The 18,313-nt window shown below is 44.9% G+C and overlaps 1 protein-coding gene across 2 annotated transcripts in view; it reads left to right on the forward strand.

Annotated features, from left to right (window-relative positions):
• The first annotated feature begins 12,145 nt into the window (after positions 1 to 12,145).
• LOC138481216 (uncharacterized) overlaps positions 12,146 to 18,313 on the forward strand; it is a 373,635-nt gene continuing 367,467 nt past the window's right edge. The window contains exon 1 of one of the 2 annotated variants that reach the window (XM_069613229.1): positions 12,146 to 12,207. The gene's annotated coding sequence lies outside the window, so the exon portion shown is untranslated. Of the gene's footprint in view, positions 12,208 to 12,595; positions 12,810 to 18,313 lie in introns of those variants that run through there. The other variant, XM_069613230.1, reaches the window with a different exon arrangement.

Raw genomic sequence — 18,313 nt, forward strand, 5'->3', positions numbered from 1 at the left:
CTAGCCTCCCTGAAAGAACCTTATCCCTTGTTGGTTGTGACAGTGACATTACAACTCACGGAACTACACTCTATCAAGGTATCAGCATTGGTGGATTAATGGGCAGCAGGTGTCTTTATGGACAACTCATGGGACAAACAGATGGCCGTTCTGTTATAGAAAAAAGAAGAAACTGTTCCAGTGAAAGGACTCGATGGACGCCTATTGGAAAGCGGACTGTGAGAAGCAGCCCCCTATGACGACAGCAGCAGATGTCAATGTCGGCTACCCCGCATCTTCCCCTCTCTTGTCATCTACCCGGGACCGAAGCACATCTGCCAAGTTACACAAGCAACATGAGAAAGCCAACACTGCCCCATGCAATAAGACTTGTTCCATTTGGCAACGGCAGAGCATGTCAACGATCTGGGAGACATCACGGACAAGAACACATCCTTACCGGATTGTAAATCGTCCCCACTGGTGGACTGCCGGATATCACCATAATAATGACAGGTACCGATCCATACCTTACACGACTGGGGTATGCACGAATGAAAGGGAAGAAACGGCGGCCATAGCAGGGGGCGGGGCATGGCGAGTAGATCGATGTGAGGAACGTCCCTACATGGAGGGCACTAATTGGTGGAGCTATAACCCAGGCGGAATAAAAGGGTATGAAGAAGCTGATAGCGTGCGTGTGTTTTTCACCTACAGATTGACAGAACACAAGAGAGGAAGGACGAGGACTGGTGGGCCTACTCGATGTGTAACGAGTAAGGGAATCCCACGAACTTCAGCCGCAAGACATTTCTTTTTTTTTTTTTAATGTTTATTGGTTAAACATACTTAAACACAAGAAGAACGAATAACCATTTACATTCATCAAATCACTAAAAGAAAAAAAAGAAGTAACAGGCTTTCATCAGCTGAAACCCTCTTCACACCTTTTAAAATGAAAATCCTCTTGATTTCATAGAATAAAACGGATGTATAGGCCATCAAAGCATGTCCACTATAAAATCATTCCTAAGATCAGTTCATTCATATGCAAAACATCTGCTCATTCATTTTCATCATCCTGCTTTATCACACATGCTACGGATTTTATCATTGCTAAGACTACGCTCACTCTTTCTCCTAATAGTATCCACTCCCACCATTGTTTGTCCGTCATTGTTAAAGGCTGAATAGGATGCTCTTTTACACATTTCAATCGTAGCTTTGTTAAGGCATTACAGGAGGTGGCGAGATGGCACCATGTTTTGACCCCTTCCAATGACCCACAATATCTACATTGCAAATCTGTTTGTGAGATCATTTTTCTTGCAAGTTTTACCTCTCTTGTTGCCAAGATACTGAGTCTGCACCTAAGCAGCTGATCCCTTCTTATAGTTTCAACCCAATCCCTTTCTTGAAATTTCTTTTCAATTTTCAAAGGGTTTGAGATAACTTCATCAACCCCCACCTCCATATCTACCATAATTGCATCGATCTTTAACCACCAATCGAAGGAGGGCATTGTCCAGCGTTCTCTCAATCTGCCTAAATATCTCAAATGGTGTCACTGCTTCTGCCATCCGGCATTTCCTATATAGACTGATGGATTTCCACAGCACTATAGACTGTAGATGTAATTCATGTCTAATTGTGGAAATCGCCAATGAGCTCAGAAGGTTAAGAATCCTATGCCAGAACAAGCCCTCCAGTAATGCCCAAACTTTCCAAGACATGTTTAGCATTCCTTCTGCTGCATAGGTTAGGATGGGGATCGCTTTTTGCCTATTGAACGTTAACAGAGAAGAGAGGGAGAATTTACAATATTTGCGGAACGACATGGTACCCAGGGTGGCAAGACGTTTCGGCTTTATACATAGAGAGAGTAAATGGGCTCTCTGATCTATGTTTTTATTAATCGTTACCCCCAGGTAGACTATAGTGTCCACCACTTCGAGAGACTCATTCCCAACCTTCCATATAAGTCCCTTCCTAGACTTTCCCTGCGCCGACAACATGCTTAGGATCTTCGATTTTCTGACATTCATTTTTATCTCATCAGCCACCAGATAGGCCTTGGACCTCTCAGTTCGTCTCTGCATACCAACCTGGGTTAGATCCATAAACACCAGGTCGTCGGCGTAGAGGATCCATGGAATTTCTGTTCCATTGATCTTAGGCGGGAATGCTCGAATAGTTGCTTGCGGATCTCCCAAATCTGATACATATAGACTAAATAACAACAGGGCAAGGGCACAGCCCTCTTTCAGTCCACAGTAGGTTTTAATATTTTTGGACAGCACCCCCGTTGCTGATAGCAGGATTTGCACAGAGGTATTGGAATAAAGGGCTCTAATAGTCTCCAACAAATCCACTGGACAATTCCAATGTTTTAGTTTCATCCACAATTTCTCTCTATTAACACAATCAAAGGCCTGACCGAAATCCACGAAGGCCATATGGATAAAGGTCTCTGATTCAAGAGCTCTTTGTTTTAAGATGCTGATTATAAAGAGATTAAGGGAGGTTCCCACTCCTTTACAAAACCCGTCTGTCTGGGATCAAGTCTCCCAGCACTAATTGCCCAGGTAGTCAGGTCACGCAACAATACTGAGGCAAAAGGTTTCCCCAATTAATCTAGAAGGGCGTTCAGACGATAATTCTGAGGGTCGCTACGATCGCCCTTCTTGTAGATCTGGAAAATAATTGCCTTCCGCCAAGACTTTGGCAGTTGTTTTGTACGTACGATCTGCCCAAACACCAATGTTGCCAACCTGCCCCACGCAATGGGATTCTCTTTTAGCAGTTGATTAGAGATGCCGTCAGGGCCAGCGGCTCTGGAGGAACTTAGTCCTCTTATCAAGTCCTTAAATTCATCCCTCTCAATTTTGATCGACCATCTCGGGTGAGTCCCTCTTTCCTTAGTTCCCCCCACAGACCCCTTGGAAGCGAACAGTCCCGAATAATGTACAATCTAACTAGACTCGCTCACTTGACCCAGCATATGGCAAGCTCTAAAATTGCCACCATTGTTCTATAATTCCCGCAAATTCTAAGCATTCTTATTACACACTGCTTTCAGCGTTTGCTCTGTGTCTGTTTGGAGTCGTTGGCATTTTGTGGCGGTAAGCCTGTTTTTATACCCTTGCTTATAGAGACAGCTCTTTTCCGGGGCATCTGGATCCTCATATTTCTTCATTTCCCTTAGTGCCACTCGCATTTCCTTCTTGGCTTTTACTACCGTAGGATCATAGGCATGTTTTGTGGAGATTCCTAAGTTTTTGTTAACTCTAGATGGCACTACGAAATCTTTGAGCATCCACGTATATTCAAACTTCGAGGAGTCCCTTTCAATTTCAGCCTCATATTGCCCAAATATAGTACTGATGGCCTTCTTACGATCTTTAGCCGATTCTTAGCCCAGGTTACCTCCCCCGGCCCAATACATCCCTCTCTTTTAATCTCTCCAGCAATTTTAATGAAATAGCAACTAAGTCGTGGTCGCTAAGGAACTGTTTCACTATTTCAAACTTAGACACTCTTTCCACAATATTACTAGACATGAAGCAGTAATCCAGGCATGATCTAGTTAGGCCTCTACCCCATGTACATGCACCTGGTATGTTTCCCTCTACTTGGGAATTCAGCATAGTTAAATCTCAAATTCCAACCTCTTGGTACCACTGTAGGGATCTTGCCTCCAGCTCACTCTCCTTCTGTGGTCATCCCATTGCATTAGCAGCTGAATATTTAGATCCCCACACAGAATTACTTTCGGGCTCTCCCATTCACGCACCACTTCATCAATAGCTTTCATTATTATCTTGATGAAGTTCATTTTCTTATAGGCATTCGCCTTCCCATAAACATTCATTAGGAGAAAAAGATCATGCTTTCCCGCCACTGTCCTCGAATGTTTTAGGGATTCAGGGATTTGTGGCTGATCAATGTAAAACCTGCATCCACTTTTATCAGAGTTAGGAGGCCTGAGAAGGGTCACCCCATTAGCCCTTTGCCTGCCGGATTACGGTAGGGTTCATATCCATCACAGAAGCGAGTAGTTCTGAGCCATGTCTCCTGTAAGCACAAAATGTCAAATTTGACCAAAGCCTTTACATTTTCTGTGAAAAAGGGTTTAAACCCTCTTGTATTCCAGGATCCAATTAAGAGGGTAAAGCCATCAGCTTGATCAGTCTATTTAGAGTTATTCTTGGCATGTGCTCCACGTAGTCAATCCCAATTGGATTGGTCAGCTTGGTTTTGGTTCTCAGTATTACCTTTGGGCCCTAGTTTTGAAGACGGGTTACTTTTGTCGACAGTAAATTTCAGTTTAGTTATATCCATTTCATCGACAGGCATCCTTTCCATATCTTGAGTGCCATTTGGCTCCCTTTTCCCCTTGGGGCTCCCATCCGGATACACACATTGATGAGTGGAAACTCTTTGTCCAGACCAGTCTACTCCCTTTGTTTTGCATTTATTTTTTCACGTAGGATTATATCTGGTCGATTTCCCATCAACCTGTTTACGGAACTGGGCCTTCTTCTTTCTTGCAAGTCTCTTAGGTCGTAGCCAAGTGGTAAACGTTTATCACTTTGTGAAAGCAGACATTTTTTAACCTCCCAGGATGTTAAATGGAGGATTACCCCATCCACCTTTTTGTCCTCCATAAATTCCACCACTTTAATGTCATTGGTGGATATTTGACGCAGCCCCGGTACATATTGGAAAAGTTTCATTATGTTGCTGCGATTTAGGATGGGTCCCTTCGATCCATCCACAATTCTTTCTAACTAGAGTTTACAATTCCGCTTCAAACAAGGCTTGTCTAATGCAGGGCTCTGTTTAAATCTAGAGTCAGGATTATTCACATCTGCATCTTTTCGTGCTGCTTACAATAGTTGTCTCTTTTGTTCCATGGTCTGGAAGCCCTCTTCCTTTGTTTTTAATTGTGCTGTCTTGACATTCGCTCTTACAGTGGCCTTCGACCGCTTAAAGGGATCTGGAGCAAATTGGTCAGCCAGTCTTTCAATTTCAGCCCACTTCGAGCGAGACAAATTATTCCATTGAGAGTCGTCATCTTCTTGATCTATGATTTCTAACGGCTCACTTAGACAGGTGTCATCTATCGACTCACTCTTCTCCTCCAATTTATCCTGCCTCGAAGTGGATGCTTGGGCTGAATAATTCTATTTTCTTGAAGTACAGCTGCCAATACTAGTTCTTTCCTAGGAGTCCTTAAATTACGTTAAGAAGGCCCTAGAACCATGGGATCTATTTTTCGGCATAAGTAGTTGATTTTAACTTTTTTACTCGATTGGTTGTTGTACTTCCTTCTGATCTTTTGTAGAAGGTTCTAAAATCCCTTTAAATATAGAGAACATATTAGGTTCTTTAGTTTGATCTGAGGCGATTAGAACTGGACCAGCCAGTACTTCAATCACATTTTGTTCTCCATTGAGATTTGTTAGGTCTACTGTCGACAGAGGGGCCTTCTGGTCTTGTTTACACCTAGATTGCATCCATTTACAGTCCTCTAGGATGGCTTCCATTAAGAGGGATTTATCTGTAGATTCACTTCGCGCCATGTCACTGAGGCGATTTTGCCACTGTGCCCAAGGTTTCGGCCTCTTTATTGAGACGGGCTTCCACTTTGGCTGCTAGCCCTTCCATGACATTGAGTTTAGATTGCAACATCGCAATCAAAGTCACCTGGTCCTGCATCAAACCATGGATAAACTCATATAGTTTTATAAACGGCACCAACGAGGTAGAAAAAGATGCCATAATCACCCTCTGAAGCTCATTCGTGTCCATTGTCATGATTTGCGTTTTGATTCGTCTACTGCAACTGCCCCATCCAAAACCACCTTTGCTTCTCCCCACCGAGGCATTAATCCGGTTTAGTTGAGGAGGGTGCGAGGACACCATCGGCTCAGAGGGGTTTATCAATTCTAAATACCTCTTCCGTTAATTCCACGTCAGTTGGTCTATAGGGTGCAACACCATGTGTTCCAGTTTGAATATTAATCACCTTTGTATAATTTGCAGAAAAATTGGCTTCTAGGGCTAAATGTCTGTCTTGGATCATAGCAAGAGTTTTCCTTTTTTGCGATGGCATTTTTTCTGTTAGTTCCGTGAGGTCTCGTGAGAGTTGGGCAGCAAGATTTGAATTTTTCAGGATACTCGTCATTCGTGGAGTCAAAGTGATGTCAACCTGGCTTCCCAACATCAATCCATCCCCACCTGTTTCAGTCAACTTGCAGGAGGGCACCCCCCTACTCAAGCATTGCTTAACTGCTGTTATGTTAACTGCTTGAGTGATATTCTCTTCTGATTCCACCACTCGTATTAGTTTAACCTCCTCTAGAGTTACTTTCGCCCCTTGCTGATTCTGTGGTGCTTTTGGAAACTTCGTATGAGCTTCCCCAGCCCTTTGGTAGCATCCTCTGACTGCACCATTTTTGCCACATTACCATTTACCGTCTCCATATGAATGTTCAAACCCTCCATTATCATGACCTCCCCGAGGGTCTCATTCCGTCTCACGGCCGGGGCTGTCTACATAGAGACTGTTAGATCCGAAATGTTTGCACTATTTCTCTACATGTTCATTATTTGGAGAGTGTTATTTCCCAGAGCGGGAGGCCTCATTAATTCACCAGGCATAGGGAGTTCAGTGCAGCAGTGATCGGCCGATCTTCTTAAGGAGAGGGAGCCAATCTCTAGACTGGCATTGAGCAGAGTTGCTCCAAGTCGGCCATGATCGCGGGGGCATCCAAGATCTTTGAAGTTGATTTCGTCACTTGTCTAGTTCTAATTCTCAAAGGATTTTTCTCCTGGTTAACCATTTTGACAAAAGCACAGTAACGGATAGAGTTCAGTTAGAAATTATTTAGGTTGAGGGGTTTTCTGCTCCAATTTTCTGCAGTCTCCTATCCGTCAGGACAGCAAATTCAGAGCTTTTATCTTTAAGGAAGCCTTCAGAAATTACTTCCTCGTTTCACTTCATATTATAAGCTTCTTTCTCGGCTGCAGCCTCAAATCTAAGCCGCCAGTTTAAGTATTCGCTTCTTTAGCGGGGCAAAAACCAGTCTTTGCCCCGCTACTTCACAGCGGGTGCAGGCGTGTGCAGACGTCAATAAGAGTTTTAAGATAAGCATAGCCGCGGGAGTTGGATTGTAAACCAATCAGAGGAAGGGGAGGGAATTAAGAGAGATATTTTCCAGAAGCTCCCCTAACAGCTTTGTCAATCAATCAACTTCCTCCAAGACATTTAGAGAATGAAAGGCCATTAGGGTGAAGTAACCACGAATTGGGGACTTTTGTCTATGTCTCTATCCAAAGAATTAAACCATTGAATAAGGAAGAAATGTGGTGGTGGTCCGTTATTGTTACATTTGGCGACAAAGGTGGGATTTCCACAACACCATGGAGGGCCTAATTATAACCCTAATCGACTGACAACAACAGTTGAAACAACTTATCCAGATACAGTCTCAACAGGCTGTGGCTGACCGACAGGCCTTGCAGTAGGCCATACAAATGCAAGGGACCTTACAAATAACAGCTCAGGACAAACAACATGAGACCATCCTGCGTCTCACTGTTGCTGTTGTGAGTTCCCGAAGCCAACCCCTCGTTCCCTCATCTATCCTGCAGAAATATAAGGACAGGGAAGACCCAGCCTCCTTTGTTACAAGTTTCGAAAGAATCGCTCGAAGTGCACAATGGCCATCAGAGAGGTGGGGCCAATACGTGGCGCCTCTGTTATCAGGTGTCATGCAAGGCGCCTATCAGGCCGTTAACCCTAACGGAAACACACCTTACGGAGAGATAAAAAAAGGCTGTGTTGGACAGACTTGGACTTGATGAGGAGTCCTATCGTACACAGCTATGTGAGACCAGACTAAAACCACCCAGGGAAAGTCCCCGACAACTCTACTACTGGGCCAGTAGAGAAGTGGCTGCAACCATTGTCTGCCGCTAATCAAGAAGTATTGGATAAAGTGATACTAGAGCCCTTCTTGGAGGCCCTTCCGGGACCGATGCAAACATGGGTCAGGCAACATCATAGACCGACATTGGCGGAAGCTGTGGATATAGCCTTGGCATATCAGAAGACTAGCTATACTAAGTTACCCATACTAAGGGTACAAACCTGATCAATCACTTCAATTACCGAGATACAACCGTCAAGGTGACAAGAAATAGCTTTCCGAGATGGAGACAGAGCGAAGAACGCCCTATCAAACCAGAAAAAAGAAAAGCTGGATGTGAGACCCGATTTGTTACGACAGGAGCAGGATTCCGTCAAGCCCATTGCTTTGAATGTGGGGAATGGGGGCATATCGCCCGGTTTTGCACAAAGAAAAAAGGCGTTGAGCTTATGGAGAACGGATATATAAGGGGAGAAGCAGGCTGTCACTTATCTGGTCCACAGGAGTTGATGGGGTTCCTATGCAAGCCTTGTTGGACAGCAGATTTCGACAGACCGCCATCACCCCAACCCGTGAGTGCTTCCTCTTATCTTCATAACAAATGTATACCCATACGCTGCATACACAGGGATGTTAAATCTTATCCAGTGAAGAAAGTACACATAGAAATACAAAATGAATCAGCATATATACGGGCTGCCGTTTCACCCTCGCTGCTCACCCCGGTTGTGATAGGAACCAACCTGCCTCAGTTTGAAAGGGTGATGGAAACCACTAAAAAACATTGGTTGAGTGAAGCCCCCAATTCACATGAGACGATAGAAGCGAGAAGCGAAGGAGGAGAAACTCAAACGGACCCAGTTTGAGTTAAGAGAAAACCGACTAGCATGGATTCGAGCCATATATGCGACCCGACCCATAGGGTGGGAATTAGGGAACCACAAGGATTCTATCCGAGCAGAAACTCTTGTGGACCCCACCCTTAGAGTTGCCAGAGATAAGGCTATGCAAGGAGGAAGGCCTGATGTGGAAAAGGGACCCGGGTTCACCTACAGACAGGGACTACTGTATTGAGCATACAAAGCGGAAGATGGGAGTACAAAGGAACAGATGGTTTTACCGAAAGCCCATTGTGTGGTGGTGCTATAATTAGCACATGACCACCCATGCGGAGGACATATGGCTTCTGGGTTCCGAGAGGATCTTGTAGCTCAAATGGAGGAGAGTGTCAAAACTCATGACAGAACTGGCCGTAAACCGTGTCTCAGTGAGAGCAAGGACATCTAGGTTGAGTTCTTTGAGGAGGTGACAGATGTCAGAGGGGCGTTTTGACTTCTTGAACTTCGTCCTTCCAGACTTAGAGGGATATGATGATAGAAAGAGTAGCAGTTAGAGAAGATGGGAGAGACAGAGAGCACCATAGGGGGTGCGAAGGAGGTAGGTGAAGGAGAAGGCGGTGAGAGAAGAGAGAGAGACGCACAGCCCTGTGGCACACAACTCAGAATGCGCAGGGGGGGAGGAGGCTACATTTTTTAGCACAGCACAATACAACCCACCCAGATTCGACTTTCTCAGAAGGGGCCAAAGGCTATGTTTTTTAGCACAGCACGATACAACACACCCCAGTGGTCGAAGTGTACGAAAAGAAGTAGTGGAATTATGTTCCCTACTGGCCTTCACCGCTCCCCACAGACCCCATCACAGCGCCCCCTCCCATGCACAATAAAAAAAAAATACATGTGCCTGCTCTTTAAGGAAACATCCTGTGCAGTGCACTGAAAGTGCAAGTTTCAACTTCTTCCCACACCTTTATTTTAAAATGAAACCGTTCCGGAACAGTTTCTTTTTAAAATAAAAGTATAGGAATGGTAAAACTTAATTAAAATAAGTATAGGAGCACCGTTCCCGACCGCTCCTGCCCACTTCGACCACTGACACACCCAGATTCAACTTACCTAAATGGGGAAAAAGGCACGTTTCTGAGCACAGCACAACACACCCAGATTCGACTGTCCTAGAAGGGATTAAAAAAAAGCCTATGTTTTTGAGCACAGCACAATACACCACACCCAGATTCGACTTACCGGATCAGTCGCAGCAGGTCGATGGCTACAGGCTACGTGCCACCACGGCAGACACCGGCAGACACCACTGGAACTGTCCTTAGCCGCTCATCCAGGAAAATCGTAATGTACCAAACTTCATCAGGAAGGAGCTCAAGACCCTTCTCTTCAAGGAGCACCTTCTTCATGTACCGTAGAGACTCCCAAAATATCACCTGCCAGGTGACCCTACCTCACCCTTAATGGCTCCTCCTATCGTTTATGTGTAATGTTACACAGCCCTGCTTTAACTTGACCCCCACCCCAACTAGTAACCCTAGTAACCCTCTGCTGTATAGCGCTACACTGTTTCTCAAAACTAGGCCTGTGCTCAATAAAAACGCAAAACATAGCGGTGCAATGCCCCACTGTGGCCCCACACCCTCTTCCCATGGGATCCAGGGCATGTATGCCAAGGTTACTATTCCAATCCCAATAACCACAGAAACAATTGTATATTTTTTGGAAACACAAAGATCACATTTTATTGGAGCAAACAAATTGGAGCGTTCTCAGCCATGTAAGCAAAGCAATGTCCTTATCACGTATAAGGTAGCCCAACGGTTCTCTGGGCTGGCAACAAGTTTAAAGTCCTTGGGTGACACGTGCTGCTTACGATTTGCCATTTGCTAAGTGGCGGATATACTCCTCTAGTTATCAACTGCCAGACAGTGTAGCCCTGGGTCCACTGAACTTCAGTTGACTAGGAGTCTCAACTGTCCCTAAAGGGGAGTCAGTGCCCGTCATCCGAACTTGGGTCGAGTGCGGCCATCCGGAACCTTTCACGGCCTGAACTGCAGCATCAAAGCTGCTCCCCAGCTAGAACTGCCCCATCACTGCGCATCTGACAGAAAAACACAAAGAAAGTTAGCAACACAATCAGCAAATCATATGAACATAGGCAATATATACAATATACAATAATACAGTACTCCACACGTCACTGAAAAGAAAACGTTAGTATCAGGCTATACAGTCTTTACACAGCTGGCCCTTATCCTCTATGCAATACTACAAGGAGAGGGACGGTGGGACTTCAAGCGGGGGCTGCAACAAAGTGAAAGACCTACACAGCCCCTCGCTTTAAGAATGCTCCCCGGTGTCCGAGGCCGGATGTGTCTGGGCCTGTGAACACCCCTTCCGCCAGAAAGGGGAGGCAAGGTGTTGGATACCCCTGGGGGATGGCCAGAGGGACAGACCACTATGCAGGCTGTCCCTCTAGTGCGCCCTTCGGGGGGCTGGCCAGCCTCTAATACAATAAAACGAATTCAAAGGAGAAATCTTGAGTAGGGTGACTCACATCACAAGGGACAAAGAGTCCCCAGTTCCCAATAAACTGTTTTCTTGTATGGTGTTGGACGAGTATGGGCTCATATGTTTTTAAGACATTTCGTATTTTGTGTTATAGTTTTGATTGATTCGTATAACTGTAGTGCCGTTCTTGTCAATTGGCAGGCATTGAAAGCACACAATGCATTTTGATGGGAATTCGAAGAACATGGACTGTGGAGAGTAGGGACAGTGACCTGCCTTTCAACCCTTGCAGTTGAAAGGGGCCCCAAGCCTCTAGGAGCCCCCATGCTAGTAGTCGTTATTCGTATAAAAGGCAATATATTCCTTTCTATATTACTTCCATGCTAGGGCTTTAAATGTGCGCTTTACAAGCTCCGTTTGCCGTCAGTTTCCTCTGGATATCACCAGCCTCTTTCTGACAAAGAAGGATTTATAGCTTTTTAATGGGCATTTAGTCTTTCGGCTCCCTGTCTTGTGGTAATCAGCGACTATTAACCCCAGATTCTATTTCTTTGTCTCCATTATGATTTATGAACCGCGACGGGTGCCTGAGGTGTTTTCAGTTTTAAGCCTGCTGTAGAGCCGAGTGTAATGGGCGGAGGGTGGCATGACTAGCTAACTTACTAAACAACAAAGCAACACGCTGTTAATAAGATGGCAGAGAAGGGAACGGGTTGGCAGGAGCTGTTCACCTATTTGGTGAAATTACTTCGAAAAATGCGGCAAAAGCCTGGCAGTGCCTTCCCATGTCCCCTCTGCTAGATGTCAGCACCCCCTTAATAGCTCCTCCTCTGGGGTGTGATTGAGAGTGCTGAGCAGCACCTGAAGAGACCTTATAAATGACCTGCAAGGGTGGGGCGGGGGTTGGAAGGTCTTAGTTGTGCTCCTGAAACAAGGTGAGTCCCTTGGGTCCGCCCACGCATCTGCTAATTAAGAAGGTGAGTCCCTGACAGTTTACGGGGTCGCGGTGTGGGTTGTGGACCGCCAGGAATGTGCAGTTTCGGGCCTACAGCGGATTAACTCGTGTATTGAATTACTGTGTTTTTGTTGTTCTGGTTACCTGGTCGTTCGCGTGGCTCGACCTGAACTAATCGGTGTCATGCCGGCCTTTGAAACCCATTGTTCTAAATGTTATAAAAGGTGCTCCTCATTGCTTGCAAAAGAACGGCAAAAAACAACAAAGACGCTTACTTTTAAGAACACGTTTTCGTGTACTTGTGCTATACCTTTAAATTCTCCTAATGGAAAAAACACATAATTAAGAACCTGCAGTCCCCTCCCCTTAATCGTTTGCCAACAAACCGCCCTCTTACCACACACATCTACACCTTCAATGTCCCATACGGCGCGCTCACAGGTTACTAACCGGAGGCAGTTACTTGATGTTCTTTGTACCCTCCCTGGTCCCTGGGGCTGCCCACTCTGTGCTTGGATGGGATAGTATTTCGAGTTGGCTCCGTCAGGATTCAAGTGTCGTAACGTGTATGCAGTTTTAAAGGTGGGTCACTTAAACGCCGGTGTGCACTACGTTTCTCCACTCGGGAATAGATCTTGACTCTGATGTTGTGTGTGTTTCTCTGTAGTTATAAGTGAGTGAGGAGGGCCATTTGCGAAATTTTGCTCAATGCAGCAGTATGAAACCGGCGTTAGTGTTTCCCAATGCTGGCATGCTTTCATGATCTCCCAGTGAGTCTTTAAGGAAAATGAGAACGTAATTCTGGTGTTATCCTGACCAGAAATTCATGAACAAAAAGTTTCCTAAAATCCTTTTTTTTCCCGTCTTCTTAATCAGAATTCCAACGGTAGTTTCCTAAATCCACGTGAGAGCTATCTAGTCCTTTCTTGCAATAGTGGTATTTGTAGTCCCAAATGGAAAATGCAAAACTCCAAGGACCAGAAGTCCATGAGGGGTGGGGGTAACATGACTGGATGACTTTCTCAAGCATCGAAATTGGGGAAACTCGAGAGCTGGGCTTGATTAGCATTTCCACAACCACGCTATTGCTGAAGTGAGAAGTCATTTCGCGAGTGTGGTGGAGTTACAGGTGCGAGGCCTTCATTGCGCACTTCAAATTCTTCTTTGACTGTACAAGTGCAGTAGGCCAGAAGTAGAGTTCTGTACTTGAAGATTTTTTTTATTTGCCTTTTAATAGTTTAAAGAACCTTCAATTCAAATACTCGTTGTACCTATTATGAAAATCACAATGACATTTAAAGGCGTAACTTTTTCGGAGTTTGAGTTATTTATTATAACATACCAAAAATGCAGCGCCACTTAGCACATTCTTTTCTCTAATATCTGAAGTGGTCCGTTTTTAAAACCTACTCTGTTCTACTACTGAACACCTTTGAGAATTCTTCCGGCTGCCATTCATGTTTAAGTCTATTTTGGCAGTCCATTACCATACAGACGACGTATCAGTCACGTGGTATCATTTTGCCACGGCTCATATAACATAAGTGCTAAGGACGTTGAAGTAAACTCCGGACAGATGTGTAAGGTAATGTACTTTATTATTAATTTAGCATAACCGAAAATAAGACCCAATTCAGCGTTGGCTGAGCTCAATGAATAAACGTTATGGGCATAGGTGACGGTTGGTGACACTAACGTCCGGGCTATGTGATGGCCTAGGGCACGCGAGGTGGGACATGACGCCGGCTTAGCGCACCTCAGGTGAACTGCAGGATACAACATAACGTTGCCCCTTAAAGGTGGCAATTGCAAACTTTGCATTTAACAATAGCAGAAAGACTCCAACATATAAACATGTAATGGTTAGAAATGATATGTAGCGTACCCAAAATACGTTTCCCTCTTGTGGGTGGCAGTATAGTGCAAAACGAAATACAGAAGAACTGAACATTCTCATAAACGATTATTCAAAATGACCCCAATTTAAACTTGTCTCTGGATACAAGTGAAAAAACCTGAAAATGTCCAAAATGCGTTCCCCCATGTGGGTGCGTAACCGTGCATAGGAAAACGGAAAAAAGGAACCGATATTACTACATTTCTATAATTCAAAATCATCATATCTCGCAGGTCTTTTCCTTACCCGGCCTGTGGTACCCTTCCCTTCATCCTGCCTTTACCTCCCACATGCGTCCTTTTCCACTGCTGTAAACGAAAGATCACTGCCCGCTGAACAATTTGTGGACTTTTCCCTGAACACCTGAACCCAAGTTGCCTTCTTCATCCACATTTTAATATTGATCACCTTGAGATAGCCCCTCCTTATACCAGTCATCCTCCCCACAGTCGTAACTAGCGCAATTCATTAGTCGTTCTCTCAAAGCCGGATGTCTACCCACTGCCCCACGATTCGTATTCCATCACTGGTGACCTCACGTTTCTCGCCCACTTTAGTTACCAACATTGGGCCAATAGTGAGCATCCCTTGGACACTCAGAAGGGTTTTCTGATCCTAACTGCATCGCTCGCCGTCACATCCTGCATCTTACTTGTGCGTAACCTCCTCAGCTTGATCACTTACCCAATCTGGATCTGAATCAAAACGCATGGACCTACCCATCATTTGGAAAGGTGATATTCCTGTCAATGCATGTGGTGTGTCCCAATGTGTCAAAAGCATTTCATGCACCCCCTTTTTCCAATCCAACCCATTCGCCCTGAACCATTGTATGGATTCCTTGATTATATGGTTGGTCCGTCCACCAACCAGTTAGCTCTCGGGTTGTATATTGCTGCGCAGTGATTCACTATGCCGTGTTCTAGATATTGCCTCCTCTCATTAGACACTAACTGAACACCATTGTCAGATATCATAATCTTGCGGTATCCTTCCTGAAGAAACTGTTTTTTTCTAAGTAATCGACCACAACGCCAGTTCACGCACTTAACAAATTACACCTCAAACCATCTCGAGGCATACTCAACAACTATGGCAAACCTGTTCTCTCTCCACAGCATGGGTATAGAACCCATGAAGTCAATGGCATTCTTTTCCTATGCGTTTATACAGAATTTCCACACTACTGTTTCCACCTTAAGGGTTTTAAGAGACTTGTCACTTACGGAACATGGAATCCACTGTCCACGCCGATGTCTACCATGGAGTCCATTCTTTGCCACCAAAATCTGGATCTTAGTCTCCATTTTGTTAAACCTTTCCCCAAATGTTCACCCCGTAATGATAAAGGAGGTATCGTCCTCACCCCCAGGCTAGTCCCCATTCAGAACTACTCAATTCATCTTTAAACTTAAAGGGAGGAGATTTCGACGATTCTACTGACTTCCACACTTGCTCCACGAACACCATAGCCGACAGGATCTCAAGATCCTCACTGTGTCAAACCAAACCTTTTTAGTTTATACATTGCATACAGTATTGTTTATTTGAGCTATCCACTCCTCTAATATGTCATCAGTGCTATCAGCACTGTCAAGAGGGGCCCTGGAAAGGCATTCAGCAACTGGGTTACATTTCCCCGGAACATATTCAACAATGAAATTGTAATTCTGTTGGTCTGCCAACCACCTGGCTATTTTAGGGGTTGCCAACCCTGAACCTTTTGTGATGAATAAATGAGGTAATATCTTATGATCACTCCTTACCTTGTAGGATATGCCCCAAATATGTCTTGAAGTACACAGAGGCCCAATAACATGCTAGGCTTTCCCGTCCAATTGTAGAACATCTAGATTCAGTGTTAGTTTTGAACGCAAAAGCCACTCGTGGTACTTGCCCCTCCTAATCTGACTCAATACTGCTCCGATACCAGATATACATGCATTGACTGATGGTTTCAGCAGCAGGATCGAACCTGTACAAAGCTGGAGCATTAGCTATTTCCCTTTTTAAGTCTCTTAAATGCACTTTCTTTTACCTGCCCCCACCTGACCTCTATCCTGTCTTGTAACAAAGCATGTAAAGGCTCACTTTTTACCGCCAGATTCTCCACAAACTTTGAATAAAATTCAATTAGACATAAAGATGATTTTTAACTTTTGTTGCAAGGTGACTTAACTTTAACAATGGCATCCACCATTTCAGGACGTGGTACCATTCCCTCCTTTGTGAGACTGTGGCCCAAATAAGAAACTTGGTGCACTTTGAACGGGCACTGGCTAACCTGAGTCAACCCCGCCTTTTCCAATCTCTGTAAAACTTCATACACCCTGTCATCATAAGATTAATTCTTCGCACCAATCAAAATGTCAGCCTGGAAACTATGCACGCTAGGTACATCCCTGAACAAATCTTCCATAACTCTTTGGAATAAAGTGGAAGCGGATGCCAATCCAAACGGCATATCAATTGATAAGTGCCCATCGGGATCATGAAAGCCGTTAAGGGTTGTGATGAGGTATGTAGTTCTACTTGATGATATGCAGACGAAAGGGCCAAGGGTGCGCGTACCATTCCGCCTCCGCATTCCCATGGTCTTGAGCATCTCATTGATCTTGGGCAAGTGGTGTCCATTTACCCAAATCGCTGAAGTTAACTGATCGCCAAACACTTTAAGTAAGCTTTCAAAAGTACAAAGAATATGAGTCCGTATTCGACCTTTTAAGAGTCTGTAATTCTCAAATCACCTCTGCCTCGGTGAGGACACTTGGTTGCAGAGTTAAAGATGAGTTGGATGAAATACCTGCACACAGTGTGGCCAAAACACTGGGATAACCTAAACTGATCCCCAACACTTTCTATTAAACTTCCAAAAGCACATAGATATAAAGAGCCAGTCATTTCTTTGACCACAGGATGGTATATATTGTCACTTTCAACAAGGAATAATTGTGTAAAAGTTTATCTCGTGAGACTTTGATCTTAAGAAAGTGACAACTTCCTCATGTAGGTAACGTGACGCACAGTACCTTCCTTGCAGAAGAGTTCGGGTAACTCTTGGGCTTTCATTGCGGTTCAACCTTTGGATATATCTAGAGACGGCGTACCTTTTAGGATCCGAGATGAGGGATCCAGATCCTTTCCACACCGTATGTAGTGCCAATATTTGCTGTGCTGATACCTCCGACTCCAAACAGCAATCCGTGTGCCGCCTCCAGACTCACCCGCTCATTCACCACACAGGGCCGCTTAGTGGCATATGAAGAGCACAGTTGGTATTCATCTCCTCACTCTGCCTCAGCAACCGCATATCCCGCAGAGCTCCTACCACACCTTGATTATATGCCGCGACTGGGGTCTTGTCCTGCCTGGTCGTCATTTTTCATTGGCCTGGTCTTTCCTCGTCACCACTTGAAGTAAACTCGGGCCAGATGTGTAAGGAAATGTACTTATTAATCTATGAAGGCTTCATCCAAACAGGTGGACACCTACCACTCCAAAACCATTACGGACAACATTGACTCTCTCTTGCTCCAGCCTTGGCTGATCTCTGCATCTCTTTTGCCACTGGAGGTTTCCCAACTTCTTAAGCACTCCCTTGTGTACTCTCTGCTCAAGACACCCTCTGCCGACCGCACCATTCCTGCAAACTACCGCCTTATCTCTCACCTTTCCTGGACAAACTCCTGGAGAAGTTGGCTATCTCTCAGCTGACCCTTAACATTGAATCTGTTGGTTGCTTTCACGACTATCAGTCTGGCTTTAGAGCATCTAGAGGCACGGAAACTGTTCTTGTTGAACACCTGCTCTCAAATCTTGACACTGACACTCCCTCTGTCCTCATTCTCCTTTACCTCTCCTCTTCCTTTGACACGGTTAACCACAACATCCTGATCGCCCTCTCTGACACCTTGGGAACCACAGGTCAAGGCTCTGCCATGGTTAACCTCCTTTCCAACTGCCCATCCCAGTTGGATCTCGGAGCCTTTCTCTCTACTATTGCTCTTTCAACCTGTGGCGTTCCCCAGGGATCTAACCTATCCCTGTAACGGTTTGAGAAGCCACCCTCGACACAGGGAGTCCCTTAACCCTCAAGTGGTTACTCAACAAACTGTTCAACATATTCTTTTTTTAGCCCTATCTCAGACACATGCTCCTTGGATCCCTCTCCCCTGAGCTAACAATGAGC

This window comes from Ambystoma mexicanum, chromosome 5p, assembly GCF_040938575.1.
Source record: "Ambystoma mexicanum isolate Mex_15411 chromosome 5p, UKY_AmexF1_1, whole genome shotgun sequence".
In the NCBI taxonomy this organism is placed as follows: domain Eukaryota; kingdom Metazoa; phylum Chordata; class Amphibia; order Caudata; family Ambystomatidae; genus Ambystoma; species Ambystoma mexicanum.